This window comes from Urocitellus parryii, chromosome 10 (genome assembly GCF_045843805.1).
Source record: "Urocitellus parryii isolate mUroPar1 chromosome 10, mUroPar1.hap1, whole genome shotgun sequence".
NCBI lineage: Eukaryota > Metazoa > Chordata > Mammalia > Rodentia > Sciuridae > Urocitellus > Urocitellus parryii.
Genome location: NC_135540.1, coordinates 46401830 through 46421173, shown reverse-complemented (window position 1 = coordinate 46421173; position 19344 = coordinate 46401830). Strand labels below are relative to the sequence as shown.

The following is a 19344-nucleotide window of genomic DNA, read 5'->3' as shown; positions in this document are numbered from 1 at the left end:
TGTTTGAGAATAATTCTCATATTTCAAAACTCTTTTTGATACAGGATACACAGACTAGATTTGAAAAGACTAAATATAAACACAAATAAAAACACAAGCCATGTGATGTTGGAAAAATCATTTTATATCTTTGAATCTTCCTTCCCTCATTGCTAAGTTGGGGATGAGAAGACCTGTGTTCTTGTGGATATTGTTACAGAGATCAAATGAAATAATTCATGTAAAAACATTTTTTTAATATTCAATTTCAGAAAGGTGGGGAGGTACAGAGAGACAGAAAAAGAGAGAAGAGAGAGAGAGAGGAGAGAGAGAGAGAGAGAGAGAGAGAGAGAGAGAGAGAGAGAGAGAGAAATCAAAATCACAAAACAATTGATTCTTGATCACTTAATTTCTATGCATTTGATATCTTCTGGGATCTGGGGGTACTGATGATCCTGTCCTGAAAGGAGCCTGTCAGTGAACTTTCCTTTAATACCAGGCCATGAAGGACCTGGGATTGTGGAGAGTGTTGGTGATGGAGTGAGTTCTGTGAAACCACGTAGGAAACTGAGAAGCAAAAATCTTCCCACAACAGCATACCAAAGAGTTTCTCTTGCAGAAATGGATTAATATATTTACCAGACAAAATAAAATGGTTTTCTCTGTATGATTCTAATCATATGTCATGGATTTGCCTCTAGATTCTTCTAACTACATCATTGTATCAAAGAGATCCTGTGACTCCAAGAGTCATATCTCACCTCTGTCTGGTAAATCAGTGGGACAGTATCTGGGCCAAATCTATATATCCACACCAAATAAATTTTGAGAGAACCAGTGTACCTCTAAATTGATCAGAAGCTCTTTAAGCATATGTTTCTTATATATATTATGTTTCTCAGAATGCTTAGCACAGTGTCTCTTGAAATGCATTGAATGTTTGACATATGAATCAATATTCCAATCAAATAGAACGTAGACCTTGATTTTTATTGACAGGATGACAGTGACATTTCAAAAAATCAATAGAAACCAATTATACTCTCTTCTCCAGGCTTATCAAAAAGGACCTTGACATTGCTATTCTTGGCATGCTTAAAATGATCACAGTGAATGAGAGCAATCACTGAGACTAAGGTAATATGGGAAACCCCACAGCTTGAGACAACTACATAAAAAGACTTAAGAAACTGTGTACTCAAGACATTCAGCAAGCCACCATCAGCGTATTCATTCTCAAGCAATTATGGAATGCCTGCCAGGCATCTGACACTAGGCACAGTAGGAGGGACAAAAATAGAAGGCATGGTCTACACCTCCAAGAATGTAACATAAACAGGACAGAAACATACTCTAAGTCCTCTTTTCCTAGAAAAATTCTAGTGGAAGTTTTTTGGGACTTCCCCATGTGGAACAAGTATTTGAAGGGAAATGACACACAAGGAGTATTTATTCAGAATCTAAGATCCAGTATCTTCGGAAATTTTTAGGGCCAATGCCTTATCAAAACTTAAGAGAGATCTTTAATGCCATCAAAACTCTCAAAAGAAATTGCTTCTATGTTATAAACATGTGTTAGGACCAACAAAGAGAGTGTTGTAGACCTTTGACCAGGTTGTCATAAGTCCATAATAATTATGTTAACTGTTAGGTTCTGTAAACAAGTCAAGATGGCGCCTGGCAGTATCTAGTTTATGTTAATTAGATAAGCTGTGTGGAATGTATAAATACCGTTCCTGTCCTACAATAAACGGCTCCTACTCCTGCTGTATCAATGTACAAAAGTTGCTCATCACCCCCCGGCTATTTTGCTGCAGCCGGACTGTGGCAGTTAACTTTCTACCTGGGCCAGGGGAACTAACTAACAGTGGGATCCAAATATAATCAATATGCTTTCTTGAGCTCTGTGACCTAAAAACCATCCCCATGTTAAGTGTTCCAGAAACAGATGAGACAGAGACAGAGCGAAAAAGCTTTTATTCTGCAAAGTCAGCACTTCTTTTAACTTAGCCCCACTAAAGAAACACACCAACGTGCCATAGTAGGGACAGGAAACTCAATGGGAAGTTTTGTTATTATCTATCTGGGCCACTTTTAGCAGGTGACAACCACTGTGGGACTGACTCCTTTAAAAGGAAAACAAAAGGGTTAAACTAGATGACTTATTTTCAAGGTTTATTCCTGGTAGTATTCTATTTTCAGAGTAGGAAGAAGCAGGCCTAGAAGTATCCAGCAGGGAACAGCCCCAAATTCTCACTATTTGTCCAAAAAAATAATGGGATTTCTAAAACCAGATAAAACGGGTTCTCCTCTGAAATAACTGAGTGTTATAGTGGCTGCCATCAACTGTCCACACCAAGTTTTCAAAAGATTCAATGAGATTTTTAGAAAAATACAATTGTATTTTTATTCCATTAATATTTTAGGCTATTGATTATATCACTTTTCACATTGTCCCCACCCCAACCCCCACAACTTTACATACTTGATTTGCTCTGTGATTTTTTTAATATATAGCTCTATAGATTTTACCATTATTCCTTAATGGGTTTGACCTAGCACAACAGCCTATTTAGGTTAGGAATGAAATGTCAATAAACCTGATCTGGAATTTTAGGAAGATTATTTGGCATAGGATAGGGGAGGGCATCCAATCAGCAGCGGACACTCAGCAAAAAGAAAACAAACATATTTTTCTTCCCCACACAGAAGCTGGGAAAGATTTTGGAACTGAAAGAAGATGATCAGAAGCTGCAGCAGAGGGTTCACTGTCTCTGTGGTCATGCAGCCAGAGGAATGGTGCTCAAAGATGAGGCCTTCCTTTTATGGCTGAGGCTGGCTTCTAAACTGGACACAAGTTAGATGATAATAGTTCACCAGGTAAATGAGGGTAAAGGTGGAGCCAGGGTTGGGGACTGGTAGGTGAAACAGTTTCTCAGGAAACAGTGCATTTTTTAACTGAAGTCACTATTTCCCAGGTAATTATATCATTTTATTAGCATAATCTTATATTTCAGTATCCACTGTGTTGTGCTGTTCGGAGGTCTCAGTTGATAAGAAGTGCAAGGGCATCCTGAAAGGCTTCCTTCATTTTCTGCTTCACCTCCCTCATTTTTCCAGCGAAGTGGAAACAAAAGCACCAGAGATGAATGCAGTCTAACTGTTCAAAATGAAATAAGTGCCTCTCAAATGTACAGATAATAAAATAAGCACTGAGAACTGATGCCATGTAACTCATTCTGTGACTTTAAAAAGAGATATTGTGGAATTTAATTGATTATAACACTGATATATCCATAAGATTAATCTCTGTTATCAGTCTATGAAAATTGCCACCAAGTGATCCCTTGTGCCCATCCTCAGGGTATTTCATATTTACCAGATTTCTCATCTTTCATACAACTCTAGATTTGATGTGATGATTTTTCTGCTTTTCCAACATGTGAGGGTGACATTGTTGTGGTGTAAATAATCAATAAAATCAGTAAGAGCATAAGTTATAGTTTATAGAGTAGTAAAAAATAGAGATTATAGATATAAGATTTGGTAAGTGAGATAAGATAATTATAAAGCAAGAGCTGTCATAGACTCCATTTTGCTGCCTTCTGTAAAAAAAAAAAAATGTTGCACAACCCATTTCTGAGAGACAGAAACAAAAGCTATCTCCTTATTAAAATTTGTTTCTCTGTACTTTGTACCCCACAGAATGTATCCAACTCAGGATGGTGGTGGTCCTGGTGAGCTACATCCTGAGTTTGAGTACATATATGGGTCTACATGACCTTAAAATAGATTCTCGCCCCTACTCAGCTGAAACTCAGGATACAGTAGTCTAACACTTGTTGGGACCGAGATGTGGTTAAGCTAACTGCTTTTTTTAGCTTCTGTAACTTGTTTGCTTGCATGATGCTGACAAAAACTCCTGAGTTCTAGTTTTCATCCTTAAATTCCCAAGACACAGGCCAGGAAATTGCTGTTCTCCCACAGAGATTCAGTCTCTATAGGTGGGTGACAGTTCCCTGGCCAGGTAAATAAAGCTCTCTTTGATTTGAATTCGGACCTAGAGTGTTTTCTGAAGTGGCTTCTCAAAACATCATAAATCTTCACAAGTCTATCTAAAGACACAATAAGTTATTTTCTGTCCCAGGGGGTTCATCCGTCCTTTGGTGAGGCATTATTCCTATCTGTTTTCAAAGCCACAGCCTATTGGGGAAATTTTGCCAACTCCACTCTTGAGAAAAAGTATAGGGTCCTCTAAGAGGGACTCATCCATATTTACTCCCTCATCACTTCCTTTCAAGCCCATTTTCTTTACCAAATCCAATATAGTCAATTCCTCACTTGGGTTTGGGTGATTAGGAGAGGAGACAAAATTTATTTCTTCTTATTTTGCTGTTATTCCTCTTATTTTCTATCTCTGCTTCAAGTCATTTCCATTCTCCAAATCCTTTGGATTTTGAAATACAAAAGCCAGGAGAAACAATCACTGTTTCAATAGCAATATCCCATCCTGAGATTTGAGCTCAAGATGACTTAGTTAAAATTTAATGGGAGATATTACAAGTATTAAAGGGAAACCATAAAAAAATACTAAAAAGCAATCAAAACCCTCCTCCCACAAACACATAAAAGTCTAGGACCAGGTAGCTTCCTAACTGAATTCTACTAAGCATTCAAAGAAGAATTAACACTAATATTTCTTAAGCTCTTCCAAAAAATAGAGCTAAAGTGAATAATTCTAAATACATCTTATGAAGCCAGCATCATCTTAAACCCTAAGCCAAATAAAGATGTCACATGAAAACTATATATCAATCTTTCCAGTTAACAATGATGAAAAATCTTTAATAAAGAACTAGCAATCTGAGTCCAATAACATGTCAAAAAGATTATAGATCATGATCAAATGGAACTTATTCCTTACATGCAAGACTGTTTAACATTTTCAAATCAATTCATGTGACACATCATGTTAACAAACATCATAATGGGGAAAAAAGCATTCAAAAAGATTATTTATTAAAAACTCTTCATAATTATGATATAAAAGAAAATTCGTCAACATAATAAAACCAATTTAGAAAAAAAAACATAGCTGACATTATAATCAATGGGAAAACAAAAACTAAAAGCTTTCCCAGTGAGATCTGTACAAGGCCCACTCTTGGCACCTCTCTCCAACATAGTACTAGAAGTACTAGAAAGAGCAACAAACAAAAAGAAAATAGAAAAGAAAGAAAGAAAAAGCTTTAATATTCAAAAGGAAAAAGTAATATTATCCTAATTTGCAAGTGACATGATCCTATAGATTAAAGGAACCCAAAGATTCTACCAAAAGAAAACTGTTAAAACTAATAAGTTAATTTGGTAAAATTGCAGGACACAAAATCAGCATACAAAAATCAGCATCATTTTTATATAATGATCTAACATAAAATCAAGAAAATTATCCCTTTTATAATAGCATCAGAAAAAAATGAGGCATTTAGGAACAAATATCACCATGGAGGTAAAGATCGGTATATTTAAAATTTTAAAACATTAATTAAGGAAATTAAATAAGGCAAAAATAAATTAAATATCCTGTGTTTGTGAATTAGCAGAATTAGCATTGTTAAAATGTCAATTCTACTCAAAATATTATGCAGATTCAGTGCAATCCCAATGGCATTTGCACAGTGACAGAAAAAATCAATTCTAAAATTCATATAGAACTACAAAAGATCCCAAATAGCCAAAACAATTCTGAGAAAGAAAAAATAAACTTGGAGCCTGTGGGGACAAGTGCATGGAGGACTCCATACATGGCAAAGGTTAAGGGCATCTGAGTGGAAGGCCACTCCCCCTGTCCTAGGCACGTGAGCAGCAGGCCACTTACCCCATAGGCACAGTCCTAGGTGTGAGGCCATGTGTTGCAGTCCCTGTGCTTGCTCCACAGCCCACTCCTCGATTGGTCGCTGTAAGGACAGTTAGCAGAAATTGATTTGGTGGCTGCCTGTAATCTGTTTAGCTACTACTACCTGAGTATATATACATGGTAACTGCACAATAAAATCAAAACTGCTTCCTGCTTGGTCTCCGGAGGTCTTGATTAGCAACTCTGCAGCCACACTCTCCTATACCCTGGACCTCTGCACTGGACGAGAGACAGCCCACACATGAGCCATCATATTTTCTGATTTAAAATTATGTTATAGCCAGGCACGGTAGCATATAATTGTAATCCCAGCAGCTCGTGAAGCTGAGGCTGGGGAATCTCAACTTCAAAGCCAGCCTCAGCAAAAGTGAGGCACTAAGCAACTCACTGAGACCTTGTCTCTAAATAAAATACAAAATAGAGCTAGGGATGTGGCTCAGGGGTTGAGTATCTCTGAGTTAAATCCCTGGTACCTCCCCCCAAAAAATAATAAAAAATAAACTCATATTATCAAAAACAAAACAACATAAGAATTGGCATAAAAACAGACATCTAGACAAGTGTAATAGAATGGAGAGACCAGAAACCAATCCAAACATAAACAGATAATTTTTGACAAAAGTAGCAATAAGACACAATGGGAGAAGGATAGTCTCTTCAATAAATGGTGCTAAGAAAATAGGATTGCCATATTTAACTCTTCTTTGCACCATACATAAAATCAACTCAAGATATATAAAGCCACAGAAAGTAAAAAACTCCTGAAAGAGAATATAGGGAGAAAACTCGTGGCTATAGGCATTGGCAATGATTTATTGGATATCTCACCAAGAGCTCAGGCCACAAAAGCAAAAATAATTGAGACTAAATCAAACTAAAGAGCTTTTGCATAGCAAAGAAAATAATCAACAAAATGAAATAGCAGCCTAAAGATTTAGAAAAATATATTTGCAAGTCATATATTGGATAAAATGTTAATATTTGGAGGTAATGTTGAAAATAATGGCTGGGAGGACCCAACATGGTGGCGGGCAGGGAGGCAGCGCTTTCAGTACCTCCTCATTAACGGGGTCAGAGAGACGCATTAATACGCTTAGATTCTACCTGCTGAGAAACTTCTAGCAAAATTCCGCTGAAATGAGACCTGCTGGGAATTAGTAGGATTATTGGAGGTGACAGTTTGCCCCAGACAAGTGAATCTCTACCATGTGGCGCAAAGGTCCAGACCCGCCGGCTGCCGCCCGTGGGGCTCAGTGACCGGTCGCTGCCCGCGCAGCTCAGCGACCAGCCTCCGAGGCGCGGCTCAGCAGGCACGGTGAAGGGACCCTATGAAGAGGTCTCTAACCAAGCCTTCATGAAATAGCAAACCAGCAACCAAAACCAACCAAGATTGGGTCAGACCAGAAACAGGCCAGTCCCACCCCTCCCTTCGGACACTCCGGCAAGGAGCCTGGGGCCTGCCATAGCAGAGAGGTGACGTCACCAGAGTTTGGTCGAAGAGATTCCTTCCCAGCAGAATCCACTGTGACTCCCACCCCCACCAGATACAAACAGCTGGGAAACCTCAGGAATCTCTCCGGGGGCGTGACTGTAGGGGTGGAGGGAAGCAGAGAAGACTCCCCACCCCCAACTCCCCCTACCACCAGTGGCGTGAGCATGACTGTAGGGGCGGATGGAAGCAGAGGGCACTCCCGACCCCCAACTCCTCCTACCACCAGTGGAGTGGACGTGACTGTAGGGGCCGAGGGAAGCAGAGGGGATTCTCGATCCCCAACTCCCCTTACCACCAGTGGTGACACCCAAGGTCTTAGCCGCCAGTTTCCAAGAGCGTGCCCACCAAAGGGGTCCGGAAAAATTAAACTGTTGGTTTAATTCATCTACAGCACTGGGGTGTAGATGAATGTCAGAGAGCGTGCTCAGTTGTTCAGGAAATAGGGCACGCAGTGGGGCTGCAAGTGTAACCATATCCTTGGGGAACCGCCTCTGGTGAGCAGGACCTGGCTAGCTGGCAGAAGGAAGGGGGGGAGGGGCCGGAGAATTGAAACGGCGCTGGACTAACAGGAATGAGAGACTCCCAGGAGCCGCCTTACAGGGATTGCTGTCGGCACATAGAGGACAGAAGCTCGGCTTGGAGGGCACAGCTCCGCCTACTGGAAGAGAAGAAAATGGATCCCTAAGACCTCATTTTTTTTCTTTTCTCCCTGTTTCCTTCTTTCTTTCTTTCCCTTTTCAAGTTTTATTGTTCTTTCCATTCTCCTCTTTTCTATCTATCTCTCTCTCTCCTTCTTTCTTTTTCAGAGCACCTTCCTTACCCTACCCCCCAACTTTCATCCCAAGATTTACATCTTCCATTAAGTATTGTCTAAATGCAAATAGGTGAATGTTTTGAGGCTGTCTATAGGGCTCCTAAATACCTAGCTATTACCAAACACCCTGATCCAATCACCTGTTAATATCCCCTTTCAGTAGAGCAATCTTCCAAAGTAGCCAAGACATACTAACCCTCATACCATCATAGCACCTAACCTAAACATAAAGTCCTAAGACCAAACAACAAATCACTATATGCATACAGAATCCGGAAGCCTTTTATGAATTGAATGAATCAGCTTTAAAGTACAATAAAGCCCATCATTTCTAGGCATAGTCTCCCACCACAAAGGAGAGACCACAGAGATATAAAATCCAAAACAAATTTATAGGAGAAAACAGAAACACAGCAGTTAAACAGAGTTGGAAAGTAACGTGAACAACATGAAAAAACAAGGGAAAAAGGATTACAAACAATGCAGGACAACTTAAATCTACATGAGAACATAGAGGCATCAGAAAAATGGATAAAGAACTCAAGGCATACCTGACTCAGATGGAATGGAATCTTAGAGAAGTCATGAGACAGCAAGTCAAAACAATGAAAGAATACTTTGAAAACGAATTGCATAAGCAAATTCAAATTGCAAAGAAGGAACTCTACCAGGAGATATTTTTTTAAAAAAATCAAACAGTAATCCTAGAAATGCAGGAAACCATAAACCAAATTAAAAACTCAAGCGAGAATATTACAAATAGACTAGATCAAATAGAAGTAAGAACATCAGATAATGAAGACAAAGTTTATCAACTTGAAAAGAATATAGTCAATGCAGAAAAGATGTTAAAAAATCACGAGCAATCCATACAAGAGATATGGGATGTCATAAAAAAACCAAACTTAAGAGTCATTGGGATGTAAGAAGGCATTGAGATTCAAACCAAAGGAATGGACAACCTATTAAATGAAATAACTCTAGAAAACTTCCCAGAGATGAAAGATGGAATGGATTGCCAAATCCTGGAAGCCTACAGGACCCTAAACATAAAAAAACATAATAGACCAACTCCAAGACACATAATTATGAAGATATCCAACATACAGAACAAGGAGAGAATATTAAAAGCTACGAGAGAAAGGAGGCAGATTACATTCAGGGGTAAACCAATTAGGTTAACGGCTGATTTTTCATCACAGACTTTGAAAGCGAGAAGATCCTGGAAAAATGTATTTCAAACGCTGAAAAATAATGGATTCTAACCAAGAATACAGTATCCAACAAAATTAAGCTTCAGATTTGACAATGAAATTAAAATATTTCATGATAAAGAAAAGTTAAAAGAATTTGCAGCCAGAAAACCAGCACTGCAAGGCATTTTGAGCAAAATACTACAAGAAGAGGAATTGAAAAACAGCATGCAAAACTAACAGTGGGAGGTATCTCAGTAAAGGGGGAGAAAAATAACCAAAGAGGAAAAACTAGCCAAATTAAAATAAATAAATAATTAAACATGACTGGAAGTACAAACCATATACCAATAGTAACCCTAAATGTTAATGGCTTAAATTCACCAATCAAGAGACATAGGCTAGTAACCTGGATTAAAAAAAAACAGATCCAACAATATGCTGCCTTCAGGAGATGCATATGATAGGACAAGACATACACAGGCTGAAGGTGAAAGATTGGGGAAAATCATATCACTCACATGGCCCTCGGAAGCAAGCAGGAGTGGCCAAACTCATATCGAATAAAATCAACTTTAAACCTAAGTTAATCAAAAGGGATAAAGAAGGACACTATATACTGTTAAAAGGAACCATTCACCAACAAGACATAACAATTATCAATATGTATGCACCAAACAATGTGGCTGCAACGTTCATAAAACAAACTCTCCTCAAGTTCAAGAGTCAAATAGACTACAACACAATAATTATGGGTGACTTCAACACACCGCTCTCTCCATTAGACAGATCCTCCAGACAAAAGCTGAATAAAGAAACTATAGCACTCAATAACAAAATCAATAACCTAGACTTAACCGACATATATAGAATATATCAACCATCATCAAGTGGATACACGTCCTTTTCAGCAGCACATGGATCCTACTCAAGGATAGACCATATATTATGCCATAGGGCAACTCTTAGTAAATACAAAGGTGTGGAGATAATACCATGCATCTTATCTGATCATAATGGAATGAAAATGGAAATCAATGATAAAAGAAGGAAGGAAAAATCCTACATCACCTGGAAAATGAACAATATGTTACTGAATGATCAATGGGTTACAGAAGACATAAAGGAGGAAATCAAAAAATTCTTAGAGATAAACGACAATACAGACACAATATATCGAAATCTATGGGACACAATGAAAGCAGTTCTAAGAGGGAAATTCATTTCCTGGAGTTCATTCCTCAAAAAAAGAAAAAAACAACAAATAAATGAACTCACACTTCATTTCAAAACCCCAGAAAAGGAAGAGCAAAACAACAGCAAATGTAGTAGAAGACAAGAAATAATTAAAATCAGAGAGGAAATCAACGAAATTGAAACAAAAAAACCATTGAAAAAATTCATAAAACTAAAAGTTGGTTCTTCAAAAAAATAAATAAGATCGACAGACCCTTAGCCATGCTAAGGAAGAGAAGAAGAGAGAGAACTCAAATTACTAACATACAGGATCAAAAAGGCAATATCACAACGGACACTACAGAAATACAGAAGATAATTAGAAAGTATTTTGAAACCCTATGCTCCAATAAAATAGAAGATAGTGAAGATATCGATAAATTTCTTAAGTCATATGCTCTGCCCAGATTGAGTCAGGAAGACACACACAATTTAAACAGACCAATGACAAAGGAGAAAATAGAAGAAGCCATCAAAAGACTACCAACCAAGAAAAGCCCTGGACCGGATGGGTATACAGCAGAGTTTTACAAAACCTTCAAAGAAGAATTAATACCAATATTTTTCAAGCTATTTCAAGAAATAGAAAAAGAAGGAGCTCTTCCAAACTCATTCTATGAGGCCAACATCACTCTGATCCCGAAACCAGACAAAGACACTTCAAAGAAAGAAAACTACAGACCAATATCTCTAATGAACTTAGATGCAAAAATCCTCAATAAAATTCTGGTGAATCGAATACAAAAGCATATCAAAAAAATTGCAAACCATGATCAAGTAGGATTCATCCCTGGGATGCAAGGCTGGTTCAAAATATGGAAATCAATAAATGTTATTCACCACATCAATAGTCTTAAAGATAAGAATCATATGATCATCTTGATAGATGTGGAAAAAGAATTTGACAAAGTACAGCATCCCTTTATGTTCAAAACACTACAAAAAATAGGGATAACAGGAACTTACCTCAACATTGTAAAAGCTATATATGCTAAACCTCAGGCTAGCATCATTCTAAATGGAGAAAAATTGAAGGCATTCCCTCTAAAATCTGCAACAAGACAGGGATACCCTCTCTCAACACTTCTATTCAATTTAGGTCTTGAAATACTAGCCAGAGCAATTAGACAGAAAAGAAATTAAAAGCATTAAGATAAGAAAAGAAGAACTTAAATTATCACTATTTGAGGATGATATGATACTATATCTAACAGACCCAAAAGGGTCTACAAAGAAGCTACTAGAGCTAATAAATGAATTCAGCAAAGTGGCAGGGTATAAAATCAACATGCATAAATCAAAGGCATTCCTGTATATCAGCAACAAAACTTCTGAAATGGAAATGAGGAAAACCACTCCATTCACAATATCCTCAAAAAAAAAAATACTTGGGAATCAACCTAACAAAAGAGGTGAAAGATTTATACAATGAAAACAACAGAACCCTAAAGAGAGAAATAGAAGAAGATCTTAGAAGATGGAAAAATATACCCTGTTCATGGATAGGCAGAACTAACATCATCACAATGGTGATATTACCCAAAGTTCTCTACAGGTTTAATGCAATGCCAATCAAAATCCCAACAGCATTTCTTGTAGAAATAGATAAAGCAATCATGAAATTCATATGGAAAAACAAAAGACCCATAATAGCAAAAGCAATTCTAAGCAGGAAGTGTGAATCAGGCAGTATAGCGATACCATATTTCAAACTGTACTACAGAGCAATAGTAACAAAAACACCATGGTACTGTTTTTGGTACAAAACCAGGCGGATGGACCAATGGTACAGAATAGAGAACACAGAGACCAAACCACAAAATTACAACTTTCTTATATTTGATAAAGGGGCTAAAAGCATGCAATGGAGGAAGGATAGCATCTTCAACAAATGGTGCTGGGAAAATTGGAAATCCATATGCAACAAAATGAAGCTGAACCTCTTTCTCTTGCCATGCACAAAACTTAACTCAAAATGGATCAAAGAGCTTGATATCAAATCAGAGAATCTGCATCTGATAGAAAAAAAAGTTGGCTCCGATCTACATATTGTAGGGTCAGGCTCCAAATTCCTTAATAGGACACCCATAGACCAAGAGTTAATAACAAGAATAAACAAATGAAACTTACTTAAACTAAAAAGTTTTTTCTCAGCAAGAGAAACAATAATAGAAATAAATAGGGAGCCTACATCCTGGGAACAAATTTTTATTCCTCACACTTCAGATAGAGCCCTAATATCCAGAGTATACAAAGAACTCAAAAAACTAAACAATAAGATAACAAATAACCCAATTAACAAATGGGCCAAGGACCTGAACAGACACTTCTCAGAGGAGGACATACAATCAATCAATAAGTACATGAAAAAATGCTCACCATCTCTAGCAGTCAGAGAAATGCAAATCAAAACCACCCTAACATACCATCTCACTCCAGTAAGATTGGCAGCCATTATGAAGTCAAACACCAATAAGTGCTGGAGAGGATGTGGGGAAAAGGGTACACTTGTACATTGCTGGTGGGACTGCAAATTGGTGCAGCCAATTTGGAAAGCAGTATGGAGATTCCTGGGAAAGCTGGGAATGGAACCACCATGTGACCCAGCTATCGCCCTTCTCAGACTATTCCCTGAAGACCTTAAAAGAGCGTACTATAAGGATACTGCCACATCAATGTTCATAGCAGCACAATCCACAATAGCTAGACTGTGGAAACAACATAGATGCCCCTCAATAGATGAATGGATTAAAAAAATGTGGCATTTATACACAATGGAGTATTACGCAGCACTAAAAAACGATAAAATCATGGAATTTGCAGGGAAATGTATGGCATTAGAGCAGATTATGCTAAGTGAAGCTAGCCAATCCCTAAAAAACAAATACCAAATGTCTTCTTTGATATAAGGAGAGCAACTAAGAACAGAGCAGGGAGGAAGAGCATGAGGAAAAGATTAATATTAAACAGAGATGAGTGGTGGGAGGGAAAGGGAGAGAGAAGGGAAATTGCATAGAAATGGAAGGAGACCCTCATGTTCCACAAAATTACATATAAGAGGTTGTGAGAGGAAAGGGGAAAATAAAACAATGGAGAGAATTGAATAACAGCAGATGAGGTAGAGAGAGAAGATGGGAGGGGAGGGGAGGGGGGATAATAGAGGATAGTAAACGTAGCAGAATACAACAGTCACTAGTATGGCATTATGTAAAAACGTGGATGTGTAACTGATGTGATTCTGCAATTTGTATTTAGGGTAAAAATGGGAGTTCATAACCCACTTGAATCAAATGTATGAAAGATGATATGTCATGAGCTTTGTAATATTTTGAACAACCAATAAAAAAATGTTAAAATTCGAAGAGAATGTGTAATCCAATTTAGAATAACAAACCAGTAAAAAAAAAAATGGACAAAGGACCTGAATAAATCACTCTCAAAATAAATAACTAAATAAAAATCACCGACAGATATATGAAAATGTGCATCATTAATCATCAGAGCAATGCAAATCAAGACCACATGAAGTACCACCTCATACCAACCATAGAATGTCTATTATGGAAAAAGTCACAAGATATTGGTGAGCATATGGAGAAAAGGGAACTCTTTTACCCTACTGGTGGAAATGTACAATGGTAAAACTAGCAGGAAAAACATGATGGAGGTTTCAAAAGAAATGGAAAATAGAATTACCAGATGACCCAGAAATTTCTCTTCTTGTTATATATCCAAAGAAAGAAAATCACCATCTTGTAAAGATATCTGCACTATGGTGGGGAGCCGCCCTGGATGAACACACCTTTAAGTCTTGATGCCCCAGGGCACTGAACAATTATTGCTTTCTAAGTAACTTGGCATTACCCAAACTCAGATTACAAGGTGTGGCTCCAGGTGTAGGTGTCACCGACTGGGGTTGAGTTACACTCACCAGCTCCTTTGTAATCCTACCCCTTCTGCCCTCATTGCATAGAATGTTCTAGTAAACAGCATTCCCCCAAATAAAAGCCCACTTCTGAATATGCTTGTGCTCTCTCTCTCTCTCTCTCTCTCTCTCTCTCTCTCATCAGCCTCTGTGACCTTCTCTTGCCCCCCTTTGGGGAGCCTGAGGCTGATAGCCATCCTAAAGCTCATATAAAAGGTATTTTGTGTCTGTGTCGTATTTTGCATCACCCCAAATTCACATGAGTGATTTTAATTCAGCCGCCCTAGCTGGACGGGGCTACATACTTCCATCTTCAATGCAGCATTATTTGCTATAGCCAACATATGAAAACAACCTGTTTCTGTCAATGGACCAATGGATAAAGAAATTCAGGTGCACATACACATTGCAATACTATTCAGCCCTCAAAAGGAACAAGTTCTTGTCATTTGCCATAGAATGGATGAGCCTGGAGGACATGATGCAGAAAGAAAAAAATGGTCTGACATATGGTCTGACTCCACTTATGTGTGGAATATTTTTAAAATTCAAATATATATCGAGAGAGAAAACAAAACAGTGGTCACTAGGGTTTGGGGCTGGTGAAAGGAAATGTAGAAATATAGGCAAGAGGACACAAAGTAGCAGATACATAGGATGAAAGAGTCTAGAGAGCTAAGACACACATGAGGATTATAGGTAGTAAAATTGTTGGGATTCATGCTAAATGAAATTTTAACAGCTCTTCACCCTCCAATAAAAGGAGGGGGGCAACTGTGAAATGATGAATAATTTGCTTTGCTATAGTAACCTTTTTAGTGTCTATGTGCATCCTATATCATTGTGTTGTATAACTTAAATATACACAATAAAATTCAGTTTTTAAAAAGCTTCTACAGAAAAAAAAATCAACTTTTAAAAACAGGCTGGCCTCACATTTCTTATCAGATATATTAGCATTACTAAAAAATTACTTCAAAATTCTGACAATATTTTGAACTATTTTCTATACCAAAATGTATCTAGACTGAAAGGAAGACAGGAGTCTGGGAGATATTCAAGATCCAGAAAGTGGATCCTATACCAAGGAGCATATTACCAACAGCTCTGACATGTGAATGTCCCTAGTATATATCTGATATTAAGTTATTCCCTTTTTCCCCTGAATATTCTTCATCATTATTAGTCAATTCTTACTTTTTGTTCAGCCATTCCTGCAGATTTTAACTAGAATCCAAGATGTAGATGTTTGCAGTTTGAGGCTGTCACTCATATGTGATAATGCATCAGCCCCAATGTTTCTTTACAGTAACACACCCTTCAACACCCTCTTAAGTCATAGGGAGTTCTAGTTTCGGACCTGAGCTAAGCTCATGAAATGTAATCAAAGGAGCTCTGCTGGTTTCTGGGGACAGGTAAGCTAATTCTCTGAGAGGTGCCAAGTTGGTAGAACATCACTGTGCAAATTCTGGCAATAAAAATGACTGACCCAAGAGCAAAACCAACACACAGGAAAAGCAATTCTAGATGGAGACCACCTGCATCCAAATAACATGACGCTTGATGTACATACTGGACCTAGCATGCACCTGGTACATCGAGTTACTGAGGGGAAGTGTGACTTGATTGCTGACAAAACCTAAACTTACTGTAATTACTGATACACTTGATTTTACTTCTTTATTAATTTTTTATCTAATTTTTATTTTTTAGTTGTTGATAGACCTTTTTTTATTTGTATGTGGTACTGAGAATCAAACCCAGTGCCTCACACATGCTAGGCAAGCACGCTAATGCTGAGCCACAGCCACAACCCCTTCTTCATTAATTTTATGTTGCCTTTTCCTTATTAATTTATTTCCTTACATCTTTTGGATAAACTACTTCACAACATCTATTTCCTAACTCCTAGGATATAAGTTATGTCAAAAATTTTAGAATGCACACTTATAAACTATATTTATCATTCTCAGATTAATAGAGGTAACCCATAAGTATAAGTCACCCAGCTTTCCCATCTCTGATCTATATGTTTAAGAGACCTTTTCTCTACCAAGAAATATAATAAACTACTAAGTCCTTAAGGCCATGCACCATGGATAGAAGACCTACATTCAATATTTATAGTGGCTTTCACTAACTGAATGTCTTGAGGTATTACACACAATGCTAAGTGTTTTAGACATTTCCACTTATCCTGATAAAGGGCTTATGATCTGAGCTATATCCATTCTGTACATGAAGAAGCAGAACCACTGGAAGTTAAGTATTCACTCAAGATCAATCAACTAGCTAATAAGAGACACAGGTTTCAAACCCAAGCTTTTCTTTTTGCTAAATCTATGCTTCTAACACTGAATTAGATTGCTACGAGAAAGAATTGTTATAGAACATATTCATTTATTCAGAATATTTAGCACCTTTCACATGCTAAATAGGTACAGGCAATACAATAATGGACAAAGCCTACATAGGGCCTACTCATATACCACAAAGATTTTTTCCACAAACATTGATATTACTCTTGGATATAGATTTCCAGGAGCTTCAGGAAAGATAATTTGAGTAAAGACCACCTTTTTTCATAATTAGAAATTTTATTTAAATCTATTTTTATTTAAATCTATTGGTCTAGATTAATTTTAAATTAGCAATGATGATTAAATGATATGTTATTATAATCTTAAAAACTAATAGATAAGGTACACTATATAGAATTTATTTATAACTTTTCTAAATTCATGTAGATAAGTTATTAATTTCATGAATCTCCCATTTATCTATTTTTGTTTATCTGATAATATTCTCATGTTCTTTCTTTGATGATACAGATTATACTTTCTCTTTAAACTCCAAGAGTGACTTTTGCTAAATGTAGTTTCTTGCTTTGACAATTTCTCACCAATTTGCTTACTTCAGCACAATCATTTCCCTAAAGCTAAGTTGTCTTATTTATCTCTTATCACTGTTTCTATGCCATTACAGAAAAATAAACACCCCTTCTTCTGGAAAAACTGAACGGAAATGGCAGATTTTATCTTCAGAAGAAGATTTTTCATACTTTTTATGGCACAAGAATGTTTGCAGAATATATAATCTAATGTGTGAAGGCAAGGGTAAAAATTTGTGCTATAGACTACTTTGAATAAGGAGTCTATTCACACCTATGATGAGGTGTGAATTGACGATATGCTACCAGGTGATTGTTAACTCAGTAAGGAGAAAACATGCCTGACCATTTCAGACACTAACTACAAGACCAAAAAAAAAAAAAAGGATTATCAGGTAAGGTGGTGGTGGCTTAACTGATGCCAAAGGTCCATCCAGCAACAGATGTTGATTGCTCAGGTCACAGCATGTCCTACTGTGTGACCAGTGCACATGGAGGATTTGGCTCAGCCTTCATCTTGAGGTGCAGGGCAGCTAGCATTTCCCCTGGGATAAGCAGTACTGACTCCAATGACATTTTCCCAGGTGAAAGATTTAAGGGATTGTATCAGTGAAATACTACCAAATTGATTTCAACCGTACATTAAAGGATCATACACCATGCCTGAGTGGGATTTCAGCCTGGGATACAAGTATGATTCAACACGTGTAAATCAATAAATTTGACATGCCACATTAACAGAAGGAAAGACAAAAATCACATGATCATCTTAGTTGACACAGAAAAGCACTTGAAGAAATTTAGTGTTCTTTCATGATAAAAGTATTCAACAAACTAGAAACAGAAGATTATCTAAGCATTAAAAAGATTACATATGAAAAGTCCATTGATATTATACTGAATGGTGAATCTCAAAAGTTTTCCTCTATATCAGTAATAAGACAAATATTTCCATTCTTGTGATTTCTATTCAACAAAATACTAGAAATCCTAGAGAGAGAAAGTAAGCATGAAAATATTTATACATGGCTTCCAAATTGAAAAATAAGTTAAATTATCTGCTGGCCAATAACATATTCACATATATCCTAAAGAAAACCTGTTGCAATTAATAAATGAATTCAGTACGCTTTCAGGATACAAATCAGTAGATAAAAGTCAGTGGCATTTCTCTACACTAACAAAACCTAGGCAAGGAAAAAAAATCACTTCAAGTCAAGATGGAATAAAAGAGACCATATTTGTTTTCTCTCACCATCTGAAATAACTGAAAGATGTAAAATTTACTACAAAGATACAATAAAGACAGTTTCAGACATAAAAAATGGACATGGAAATCAATAAAATAGCAACAGATTTCAGAAATATCCCCATATACTTATGGCTAATTGATTTTTGGCAAGGATGCCAAGACCATTCAATAGGGAAAGAATATATTTTCAAGAAATGAGCCTGGAATAACTGTTATCCACATACAAAAGAAGTTTGATCCCTACCTCATACCATACACAAAGATTGAATCAAAATAAATCAAGGACCTAAATTTAAAAGCTAAAACTACGAAAATGTCTGAAGAAAACTAAATATAAATCTTCATGACATTGAATTAGTCAATGTGCATGACATTATTATTTGTAATAAGCCAAAACTAAAACAACCCAGGTGTCTATCAATAAATTCAATAGAATACTACTTCACAATAAAAATGAATGCATTAGCTCCGTGTGATGGCACATGCTTGTAATCCCAGAAACTCAGATAATGGAAGTTCAAAGCCAGCTTCAGCAATTTAGTAAGGCCCTAAGCAGCTTAGTGAGAGACGCTGTCTCAAAATAAAAATTAAAAGTGAGAGACACTGTCTCAAAATAAAAATTAAAATAAACTTAAAGAAAATTAAA

The 19344-nt window shown here is 37.0% G+C and overlaps 1 long non-coding RNA gene across 1 annotated transcript in view; it reads right to left on the bottom strand.

The window, feature by feature from the left end:
• The window catches only part of LOC144257267 (uncharacterized), a 146799-nt gene that overhangs the window by 40858 nt on the left and 86597 nt on the right, over positions 1-19344 (bottom strand). The window contains exon 4 of the long non-coding RNA XR_013344411.1: positions 5858-5936. This is a non-coding gene — a long non-coding RNA (uncharacterized LOC144257267). The remainder of the gene's footprint in view (positions 1-5857; positions 5937-19344) is intronic.